The sequence below is a fragment of the Sapajus apella genome, unplaced genomic scaffold, assembly GCF_009761245.1.
Source record: "Sapajus apella isolate SASKATOON/1434 unplaced genomic scaffold, GSC_monkey_1.0 scaffold54, whole genome shotgun sequence".
In the NCBI taxonomy this organism is placed as follows: domain Eukaryota; kingdom Metazoa; phylum Chordata; class Mammalia; order Primates; family Cebidae; genus Sapajus; species Sapajus apella.
The window spans coordinates 11557539-11568640 of NW_022436994.1; positions in this window are offsets into that span (position 1 = coordinate 11557539).

Here is an 11102-nt window from a genome sequence, read left to right on the forward strand (position 1 = left end):
TAGTTTGGCACTCTTATTGAAAATCAGTGGACCACAGACACATGGTTTCTGGACTCCATCAATTCTATGCCACTGATCTATTTTTTTATCCTTGTGCCAGTAGCACGCTGTCTTAATTATCATCGCTTTGTAGCATGTTTTGAAACCAGGAGGCATGAGTCCTCCTACTTTGTTCCTTTTCAAGATTGTTTTGGCTAATCTGGTTCTCTTGTAATTCCATGTGAATTTAAAAATCAACTTGTCCATTTCTACTAAGAATTTATCTAGGATTCTGATAGGGATTATGTTGAAACTATCTGATGGGTTTGCAAATGCCAGTATTCAGAGGTTTGAGGCTTCAATGCCCATGTAACTTTCTTAATTCTTCAAAAAACAATCACATAAAATATATAACTTAATGAGTAAAAAATCAAACAGTATTGTAACTATCCCTCAGTAAAGACACAAACTTTGATAGTCACTTCAGAAGTTTCTTTATGTGTGATTGAACATCATAGCTTCCCTCCTCCAATAAGTAATAATTATCCTGACTTTATATTATTCAATTCCCTTACTTTTCTTCATAGATTTATTATCCTCATGTGTACCCTAGAAATTGCTAATAGCCTTGCCATTAACAAATGGATACATTTTTATGTCTCTTTTAATCTGTAAGTCATTCTTCTATTCTTTTGTTTTTCACAGAATTTATTTTCCTCCCCAAAGTCTATTGCACTCTAAATTTTGCCTTCTGTTGGTGCAGATTAAAAGGTTCCTCTATTCTCAGTATTTCTTGTAAACTGATAGTTGGATCCAGAGTCTTGCTTAATCCTGTTGTCAGCACCACAGACGACATGACATTCCTTCATCCGGAGGCACACAGTGTATTGTCTCTCTTTTTGTGATATTAGTAGCTGTTGGTGCTCGATGCCTAAATTCATTAATTCATATTCTAATGCTATCTCTACTTTTTATTTATTAGTTAGAAAATTTTATAAAGTGGTCCTTTATGTCATTTACTATTTTGTTAGTCTGGTACAATTCTCACACAGGAAGAAGGATAGATGGTTGATTTTTTTCTTTTATTTACCTGTTTTCAAAATAATGAATGTGTTACCTATTATCTTCTAAGGAAACGAGTTAGATTGAAATATTATAAACTCATGGATTTAAACATATTCTGTGAGTTTCAGTCAGTTGAAATTGTATTCATTTTGAGGCTCAAATTGTTCTATCTTTTGCCAAGAAAACCTTCAAGCTGGTTTCTCAGTTCTTTAGACATGACCCTAATAGTTTTAAATGGTTTCCTCACTGTCTGAGGACATAAAAGGAATGTCTTCTTCATATGAGAAGATGTTTCCAGTTTGTCTGGTTCATTTCTTGCCCCAAACCCGAAATCAGCTAGGAAGCTCTGGTTTCTTTTAATGGTAAATATTATTTTAGACAAAATTCGACTGTTAGGAAAATCATTGCTTCTTTGTCGACCATTATACCTAAGTCTTTTTGGTGAAGACAGCTAAATTTTTTTTCTGTGTGTAAATATGTATTAAACTTAAATTTAAAATTACTTCTGTAAGTAACTATATGTTCTATGTTCACCACCAATTCTCATATCAATATTCTTTTGGTCACTTTGTTTTTTAAAACTTACACTCAATAGATTTCTTACAAGGGCTCTTGGGAACATTTCAAGTTCTCACATGCGACAGTTTGTATGTGAACTCTATACTTGAAAGAGAGTTTTTGGAATATGAAAATCTTTGACCCCCCTTTTTTTTTCTGGAGTATTCTAAATATGTTACTTCATTTACTTCTGGCATGAAACGTTACTATTGAAAAGTCTAATAATATTAATAAGGGAAAATATTAGATTATTCTTGCTTTTTTGCATAGCTGTCCAAAGGATTTTTAAATTTTTTCCTCAAAGTGCAGTCATTTTACTAGGTTTTCTTGGCATTGGTCACTCTGAGTCAATATTCTCAGGTATGTGCTTTTCTTGTTTTTGTATGTAGTTTCAAATAACATATTCAAGTCAGGGAGAGTTTTCTTTTCTTTTTTTCTTTTCTTTCTTTTTTTTTTTTTGAGACAGAATCTCACTGTGCCGCCAGGTGCCAGGCTGGAGTACAGTGGCATAATCTTGGCTCACTGCAACCTCTACCTCCCGGGTTCGTTCAAGCAATTCTCCTGCCTGAGCCTCCCGAGTAGCTGGGACTAGAGGTGCACGCCACCAAGCCCAACTAATTTTTTTTGTATTTTTAGTATAGATGGGGTTTCACCATGTTGGCCAGGATGGTCTTGATCTCTTGACCTCGTGATCTGCCTGTCTTGGCCTCCCAAAGTGCTGGGATTACAGGCTTGAGCCACAGCACCCGGCCAGGGAGAGTTTTCTTGATTTACACTCTTTGTTATTTGCTCTTTCCTCTTGTTTTGCTTCTTCAGAGACTCATACTATGTGTATGTTAAATCTTATTTACTTATATTCAATATTTGTCATTAAATTTTTTCTCTTTTCACATTATGTTAGATTTTTATTTTTTTATACACTTTATCTTTTGCCTTTCTTAAGGAATAATTGTATTTCCTTGTTCTCAGTCTTCCTAGTTTTGTTGTCATTTCTGATAAAAGTTTTTTCTTTCCCAAGTTATATTTCTTATTTTCCAGGTACTTGTAATTCTGACTTATGTCTTTTCATATCTACAAATAAGAGATAGTTCTTGTCTTTGATAAACAAATGCTGGTACTTCAACTGTGATACATTCATCATAAAAGCCGAATATATGAATAGCACAAAAGAAAAAGGGATAAGTAATTCGAATAGATTTAGGTTTTTGAGCTCTGTGTTTAAATCACCAGAATATAATGTTTAACATTTCATGTAAAAATTATATCAAGGTAAAAGTGTTTTTGTTATTGATAAATATTCCATCTCAGCATAAGGTTATTAAGTAAGGTCTGTATTTATTCTTTTTTGCTTTAAATGGTGTTTTGAGATATGAATATAGAAATTTTGCTGAGAATACATAGATTTGATAAGTGTCACGTTGCTCATTGGTATGAGATACTATCATCACAGCTTTTGTTCTACAGGAAACTGTGAGATAAAGTTTAGTCTTCTAGATGTTTATTAAGTAGTACCATTGGCATCCATATCTGTGAAAGGCACAAGGATGGAGCAGGACTGGGAAGGGAAATAAACTGACCTGTGATGTAGGCCCAGCAGCCTCAGCAAACCCTATGAAATGATCTGTCAAAGTTGTTTCCTGTTGTGGCAAAATAGGTGGTCCTTGATACCTCCGCCTCCATCGTGTTGGCTATCCCCAAAAAAGGTGTGACCTTGGGTGGATCAGTTTCTAAAGGACTGTTATCTAAAGACTGTTCACAGACAGCATTCCCAGAAATCGGGCAATGAAAGTCCTTTCATGAAAGAGGATATGAGCACCACATCTCCACGTTTACCACTTGCAGTGATGAGGGATTTACCGGGGGGCAATCATAATTGGGTTTTCTTCTCTTGCATCTCTCACCCACATCAAGGGTATAAAGCAATTGACAATGAGAGATTATTAGTTATTTTTAAAAAGAAATATTAGTGTCTTGTGATGCCTTCCCCCACCTCCATCTTCTCAAATCAAGCCAATGAGGCTGCAAAAGGACCAGGTACAATGAGGCTGCCTCATGTGTCCCCTGCAGCTTAAATGACGTAATGGATTGTTGCTAACATACTCTTGGAAAATCTACATGATGAGCGAATGCAAGAGTGAAAGATCAGCGTCTTCTGTGGGTAGTTGGCACTCAAAGTATTTGATGGGGCTCAGGCTGAGCAGGTGTTTCCCAGTTGTGGGACACCTGCGATAGAGAACAGTGTGGGGCTTTCTTGAGAGTTTCATGAGGAACAAGAGAGTAGAAGAGATTTTAGCAGAAAGAAGTTTCCCTTTGAGCTAGGTGCCTAAGGATTAAGAAAGGAGATACATGGCCAACTAGGGAGAATGGACCACCCGCTCCATGGAAATAGTTATTAAAGATTTCCAGAGATAAAGGAGGTGGGATCCTTCAAACTGTGCAAAGGCCCCATGGGAGACCCTGGCTCGAATACCTGCAAGGATCAGAGAGCATGAAACAAACTCACTACTGTAAAACATTTCTGTTCCTCCCTTCTTCCAAAGCTGAAGAGGCCATAAATTGAGGTTGCGGGAGAATACATAAAAATACACGACAGGAAAGAATAAGTATTCTGACAACAGTGACTCTCTTGACTTCAGAACTTTAATAGTTTTGAACTTGTGGAGAGAGTGAATTTAATTTAACTCCAGATTAAAGTCACTTCTGTTACAGGAAAATGGCCATTTTAATTACTGAAATGAGACTTTATGATAGAGAATTAACTGAATATTCATGGAACTTGTCTCAAATTTCATTCTAGTGAAGAATTAGACCCAGAAAAAAAATTAAACTGTAGTGGAAAATACTAAAATTGCCTTTTCGTTATATCCCACCGTATACTTGCTTAGGCAAATGTTTTGATCCTTCAGAGTGCTGCTATTTCTAAGTTGTTGCTTCTAATTTACTTAGGCAAACTCAACTCAAGAGCTTTCTGCATCCTCAAGGAAAAATTATATACTATTTAATGTAATTAATTGGAAAAGATGTTTAGATTTCTCAGGAGAAGCCTGAGTCTCTTCGTTTGCCACAACATCACATGTTAGCTGTGTTGGAAGTAAAATAATTCTAGGCCAGAAAGTTCTTCAGTGTTAACAGAAATGAAAAAGGGTATTGGAGAAAGACAGTAATTGTTAGTCTGAGAATTGACTCAGCCTTGGGACAGGAAATGTCACTAAGAATTCAGGCCTGTAAGTTGTCATGTGTTATATATCTTCTCTAGAAAATGCTTATAACCTAGTAATATCACCAGCTGAAATATAATGTCACTTGCTCCCATATTTTAGAATTCAAGTTAAATAATGTCTCTGCCATCAAACCAGGACCTACCAAGCAGCCACTGATTCTTTTCTTCTATTGAATATTCCCTGGTTATGGTACCTATATGACTTGCCACAGAAATGGAATCATACTTTGAGTTACATTTAAATTACATGTAAGTAAAATTTTGTTTTTATCAAAGTATATATAGAAATAAAGAATAAAATAATAACACAGGGCTAATAATAAAAACCAGCATTCTCTTACTCCATCTTTCCTACCATTCCTATGCCCAAGTACCTGTCCCCAGAAGAAACCAAGTGCCTCTCACCAGAAGTAAACAATTTCAACTCTTTTAAATGTTTTCTCTTGTAGTTATTTCCTTATTTGTATATAATACACTTAAGTTTTTATTTCTCGATCTTTAATATTAGATTATCAATTCAATTCCTACTAAAGAAAGTGAAGATTTAGCTGCCATTCTAATTCTGTCCCCCATCCACAATTTTACACTTCCTTCTTCCCATTATTCTCATGTAGCCTGCATTCTTCTTATATATGATAACTTTTATTAAATAAATATTCAGTATTTATTATAATCATGTAGGTATTACTTGTACTTATAGTAATAAAGTGTTGTTCAAAAAAAACAAACAATTTTAAGGTTTTTTTGAGTAGAAAGAAGTTTAACATAAAAAAAAAAGCTGTAAAAAATCATGAGAAAAAATGCAAGTGTAGAAGGAAATATGCTACCAATATTTTCAGCTGCCTGTAACTCTGAAGTTGATGATTCCTAGAGAACACCTGAAATTTCTGGAAGTCACTACTGCTGCTAACAATCATAGCTGTGCATGCACCTAATAACAGAGTTTCAGAGTACATGAAGCAAACATTGACAAAGTTAGTGGGAGAAATAGACAATTCCACAATGATGGTTGGAGAGTCTATTACTGATTTCTCCACAATTGAAAAGGCCAGGCATAGTGGCTCATGCCTGAAATCCAAGCAGTTTGGGAGTCTGGGGCAGGAAGCTAACTTGAGCCCGGGAGTTCAAGATCAACATGGGCAACATAGTGAGACCCCATCTCTACAAAAAAGTTTTTTAAAGTAGCCAGGCATGGTGATGCCCATCTGTAGTCCCAGCCACTCAGGAGTCTGAGGTGGGAAGACTGCTTGAGGCTGAGAGGTCAAGGCTGCAGTAAGCTATGATTGTGCCACTGCACTCCAGCCTGGGAGACAGAGGGAGAGCCTGTCTTAACAACAACAGCAGCAGCAACAACAAAAATCAAAACAACTAAGCAAAAATCCAGCAAAGATGGAATATGGGAACAACATTATTAATCATCTGGATTTAATTGATGTTCATAGAAGACTAAAATAACAGTGGCAATGAGAGAGGGGACATTACTGTAGGACTTACAGATATTAAAAGGGCAACAACAGAATATTAACTTTATTCCAGTGGATTTGACAATCTATCAATAGATAAAAGGAATATATTCCTTGAAAAATACAAATTGCTAAAATAGAAATGAGAAACACAAATTACCAAAATAGGAACACAAAACTTGGATAGCTCTGTATTAGTTAAGGGAGGGTATACTAGTCTGCTCTCGCATTTCTCTAAAGAACTACCTGAGACTGGGTAATATATGAAGAAAAGAGGTTTAATTGACTCACGGTTCTGCAGGCTGTACAGGAAGCATGACTGGGAGGCTTAGGAAACTTACAATTATGGCGGAATGTTGAAGGGGGAGAAAGCATTTCTTCACATGGTGGCAGAAGAAAGAGAGAGTGAAGAAGGAGGTGATACACACTTTTAAACAACCAGATGTCAGGAGAACTCACTCACTATCCTGAGAATAGCGAGGGGGTAAGTCCACCACCATGATCCATTCACCTCCCACCAGGTCCCTCCTCCAACACTGGAAATTACAATTTGACATGAGATTTTGGTGGTGACACACAGCCAAACCATATTTTTCTACCCCTGGCTCCTCCCAAATACCATGTCCTTATGACATTTCAAAACACAATCATGCCTTCCCAACAGTACCCAGTCATAACTCATTCCAGTATTCATTCACAGGCCAAGTCCAAAGTCTCATGTGAGACAAAGCAATCGCCATTCTGCCTATCAGCCAGTAAAATTAAAAACAAGTTAATTATTTTCAAGATACAATGGGGGTACTGGCATTGGGTGAATAGGCATATTCCATGAGGGAGGAATCAGCCAAAGCACAGCGACCATAGGTCCCATGCAAGTCCTAAACCCAGCAGGCCAGTCATTAAGTCTTAAAGCTTCAAAATAATCTCCTTTGATTCCATATCTCATATCTAGGCCACACTGATGCAAGGGGTGGGCTTCCCAAGTCCTTGAGCAGCTCTGTCCCTGTGGGTCTGCAAGACACAGACCCCGTGGCTACTTTCCTGGCTGACACTGAGTGTCTGCAGCTTTTCCAGGTGCACAGTGCAAGCTGTCAGTGGATCTACCACTCTGGGGTCTGGAGAATGATGGCCCTTTTCTCACAGCTCCACTACACCATGCCCCACTGGGGACTCTGTGTGGGTGCTCCAACCCCACATTTTCTCTCCACTTTGCCCTAGTAGAGTTTCTTCATGAGGGATCTGCCCCTGCAGCAGACTTCTGCCTGGACATCCAGGTGTTTCCATATATCCTCTGAAATCTAGGCTCCCAAACCTCAACTCTTGCCTTCTGTGCACCCGCAGGCCCAGCACCACATGGAAACTCCCAAGGCATGGGGCTTGAATCTTCTGAAGCAATGGCCTGAGCTGTACCTTGGCCCCTTTTAGCCATGGCTGTAGCTGGAGTGGCTGAAATATAGGGCACCATGTCTTGAGGCTGCACAGAGGATTGGGGCCCTGTGCCTGACCTAGGAAAACTTTTTTTTTCTCCTAGGCCTCCAGACCTTTGAGAAGGGAAGCTGTGGTGAGGGTCTCTGAAATGCCCCAGAGACATTTTCCCCATTGTCTTGGCTATTAACATTCATCTCTTCTTTACTTACACAAATTTCTGCAGTTGGCTTGAATTTATCCACTGAAAATGGGTTTTCCTTTTCTACCACATGGTCAGACTGCAAATTTTTCAAACTTTTATGCTTTCCTTCCCTTTTAAATATAAGTTCCAGGTTCAGACCACCTCTTTGCAAATGCATATGGGTATGTGCTCTTAGAAGCAGCCAGGTAAAATATTGAATGCTTTTTACTACTTAGAAATTTCTTCTACCAGAAGCTTAGAAATTTCTTCTGCAAGATACCCTAAATCATCTCTTTCAAGTTCAAAACTTCACATATCTCTAGAGCAGGGGCACAATGCCACGAGTCTCTTTGCTAAAGTGCAGCAAGAGTGAACTTTACTCCAATTCCTAATAAGTTCCACATCTGCATCTAAGACCACCTTAGCCTGGACTTGGTTGTCTATATCACTATCAGTATTTTGGTTACAACCATTCAACAAGTCTCTAGGAAGTTCCAAGCTTTCCATCATCTTCCTGTCTTCTTCTAATCCCTCCAAATTGTTACAGTCTTTGCCCATTACTCACTTCCAAAGTTACTTCCATACTTTCAGGTATCTTTATAACAATTTCCCACTCCTGGTACCAAGTTTTTGTAATAGTTCATTCTCATACTGCTATAAAGACTACCCAAGACTGGATAATTTATGGAGAAGGGAGGTTTAATTGACTCTCAGTTCCACAGGTTATATAGGAAACATGGCTGGAAGTCTTTAGGAAACTTTCAATCATGACAGAAGGGCAGAGGGAAAGCAAGCACATCTCCACATCATGGCAGGAGAGAGAGAAAGATCATGAAGAAGGAAGTGCTACACTTTTAAATAGCCATATCTCATGAAAACTCACTCACCATCATGAGAACAGCAAGGGGGAAAACCACCCCCATGGTCCAGTCACTTTCCTCCAGGTCCCTCCTCCAACATTGGAAATTAAAATTTGACAAGAGATTTGGGAGAGGATACAAAGCCAAAGCATATCAGAGTGGCATTTATGACTTGAAATTTTCCCATATGGAAAACTCTAGTCCTGGGTGGCTCTTATCAAGGATATAAAAAAGAAAATAAAGCTACTCTTATAAAACTCTTTAAAAAAATAAAGGAGGAGGGAAAACTTTTCAGCTTACTTTATGAGGCCACTATCACCTGTTACCCAAATGAGACAAAAAGTCCACAAAAGACAGAACTACAGACTAGTACCTCTCATGAATGTGGACACAGAGATCCTTTTTACAAAGTTAGCAAATCAAATCTAATTGTACGTATGAAGGATAAGACATGATTATGGGGAAGTGGGGTTTCATCCCAGAAAAGCAAGAATGTTTTTAATATTTAAAAATCACTTAATGTAACTCACCATATTGATAAAATAAAGAAGAAGAAAACGTACAATCACTTCAAAAGTTGCCAACAAACATTTGACATTAAAAACTCATTCATAATTTAAAAAATCTCAATGAATTATGATTTTTAGAAAGAAAATTTATTGACCTGGTTAAGACCAAAATAACTACTGCACATGTCAGTGATGAAAAGTTTTATGCTTCCTGCCCAAAATCAGAAATAAATTAAGAATTTCTATGTCAGCACTTCTATATTTTTATAATTTTGCTAGAGATCCTAGCCAGTGTAGTAAAAGAAGGAAAAAAAAAAAGGTATAAACATCAGAAAAGAAAAAGCAAAGTGTTATTATAACATGAGCTTACATAATCTACAAAAAAGCTAATAGAACTAATAAATGAATTTAATAAGACTGTAGGATAAAGGCTTAGGTTCAAAGCCCAATAGTATTTCTATGTTCTAGCAATAAACATTTAGAAAATGTGATGAAACATACTATTGACAATGCCATAAAATTAGAAATAAATGTAATAAATGATGTAGAAAGTTGCCAAGGGTAATTAATACATGGAGATATATACCATGTTAATCAATTAAAGAGTCAATATTGTTAATACCAGTTCTGCCCAAAGTAACCTGCAGTTACAATGAAATGTCAAACTATTAGCAAGACTTTTTGTTTCTAAATAAATTGACAAGATGACTTTAAAATTTATATCGATAGGCAAAATACATAGATATCCAAAACAATTTTTAAAAAGAGAAATAAGATTGGAGAGCATAAACTACCTAATTTCAAAACAAACTATGAAGCTATAGTAATTAAAGCAGTGTGGTATGGTGTAAACAGATAAAACGATCCATGAAACAGAATAGAGTTAAAAAGCAAATCCACACTTACACGCTTAACTGATTTTCCACAATGTCCTCAGGTATTCCTATGGGGAAAATATATTGTTTTTAATAAATGCTGCTGGGAAAAATTGGTTATCTGGTTGGGAAAAAATAACCTAGACTCTTAACTTACACTGCACAAAAATTAATTCACAATGGATCATAGACTTAAACGTAAATGATAAAATATTTAAACTTTCAGAACTATAAATAACTAGGGAGTTGGAAAAGGAAAGTGGGAAGAGTTGAGGTGTTCGTTGTATTCAAGATATGTTATTTTTTAAATAATCTGAAACATTTGTAGTCAAATATTACAATGGTGAAATTTGAACGAGCTTACATGAATGTTTGTGATAGTTTGTGCTTTCCTTTGTATATAAAATATTAATTGATTAAAGTATAGTAATAAATTACAATGAAGAATAACAATGAAGTAATTAGTAGTAATGAAGATTATGTGTAAAATAATATAGTTTCGTAGTTAAAATTCTAGGGAGATGGATTTGACTATGAAAAACTCAAAATTTGAGTATGGTAAACACTATATACACAATTAAAAAACAAAATTGTATAATAATTAGCAGCACATGTAAGGGTCAAAAGTTAGTAAACTTAAAATATAAAGTTGCTTAAAAATTATCATAAAAGACGTATGCCAGAAAAAAAAGAACCAACAACATGAATAATAAATTCACAAAAATAAAAATAAGTATAAAAATGATGATTCTATTAACAATTGAATTCTGAGAATAGGCACCACTTTTTGTATATCTGACAGGCAAGAGTGAAACATGATGGTGCTCACGATTGGCAAAAGTGTGAGAAAAGGCTCAGCCTTGTACTCTGCTTCTGAAGATGAGGTGGTGCAACCCACTTCTCAGACAATTTGGCAATATGTAGAAAGATCATTAAAAATCAGACACAATTTGACCCAGAAATT